Source organism: Choloepus didactylus, chromosome 14 (assembly GCF_015220235.1).
Source record: "Choloepus didactylus isolate mChoDid1 chromosome 14, mChoDid1.pri, whole genome shotgun sequence".
Taxonomy (NCBI): Eukaryota; Metazoa; Chordata; class Mammalia; order Pilosa; family Megalonychidae; genus Choloepus; species Choloepus didactylus.
The window spans coordinates 98,531,765-98,533,162 of NC_051320.1; positions in this window are offsets into that span (position 1 = coordinate 98,531,765).

Below are 1,398 nucleotides of genomic sequence, written 5' to 3' on the forward strand. Positions count from 1 at the left end.
CATTTGGGTTGTTTCCATCTCTTGGCAATTGTGAATAATGCTGCTATGAACATTGGCATGCAGATATCTGTTCGTGTCACTGCTTTCCGATCTTCCGGGTATATACCGAGAACTAAGGAACTGCCAGACTGACTTCCAGAGTGGCTAAACCGTTATACAGTCCCACCAACAATGAATAAGAGTTCCAATTTCTCCACATCCCCTCCAGCATTTGTAGTTTCCTGTTTGTTTAATGGCAGCCATTCTAATCGGTGTTAGATGGTATCTCATTGTGGTCTTAAATTGCATCTCTCTAATAGCTAGTGAAGCTGAACATTTTTTCATGTGTTTCTTGGCCATTTGTATTTCCTCTTCAGAGAACTGTCTTTTCATATCTTTTGCCCATTTTATAATTGGGCTGTCTGTACTATTGTCATTGAGTTGTAGGATTTCTTTATATATGCAAGATATCAGTCTTTTCTCATATACATGGTTTCCAAAAATTTTTTCCCATTGAGTTGGCTGCCTCTTTACCTTTTTGAGAAATTCCTTTGAGGTGCAGAAACTTCTAAGCTTGAGGAGTTCCCATTTATCTATTTTTTCTTTAGTTGCTTGTGCTTTGGGTGTAAAGTCTAGGAAGTGGCCGCCTAATACAAGGTCTTGAAGATGTTTTCCTACATTATCTTCTAGGAGTTTTATGGTACTTTCTTTTATATTGAGATCTTTGGTCCATTTTGAGTTAATTTTTGTGTAGGGTGTGAGGTAGGGGTCCTCTTTCATTCTTTGGATATGGATATCCAACTCTCCCAGCCCCATTTGTTGAAAAGACCATTATGACTCAGTTCAGTGACTTTGGGGGCCTTATCAAAGATCAGTCGGCCATAGATCTGAGGGTCTATCTCCAAATTCTCAATTCAATTCCATTGATCTATATGTCTATCTTTGTGCCACTACCATGCTGTTTTGACAACTGTGGCTTTATAATAAGCTTCAAAGTCAGGGAGTGTTAAGTCCTCCCACTTCGTTTTTCTTTTTTAGAGTGTCTTTAGCAATTCGAGGCATCTTCCCTTTCCAAATAAATTTGATAATGAGCTTTTCCAAGTCTGCAAAGTAGGTTGTTGGAATTTTGATTGGGATTGCATTGAATCTGTAGATGAGTTTGGGTAGAATTGACATCTCAATGACATTTAGCCTTCCTATGCATGAACAGGGAATTTTTCCATCTTTTAAGGTCCCCTTCTATTTTTTTTAGTAGAGTTATGTAGTTTTCTTTGTATAGGTCTTTTACATCTTTGGTTAAGTTTATTCCTAGGTACTTGATTTTTTTAGTTGCTATTGAAAACGGTATCTTTTTCTTGATTATCTCTTCAGTTTGTTCATTTCTAGCATATAGAAACATTACTGACTTATGTGCATTAG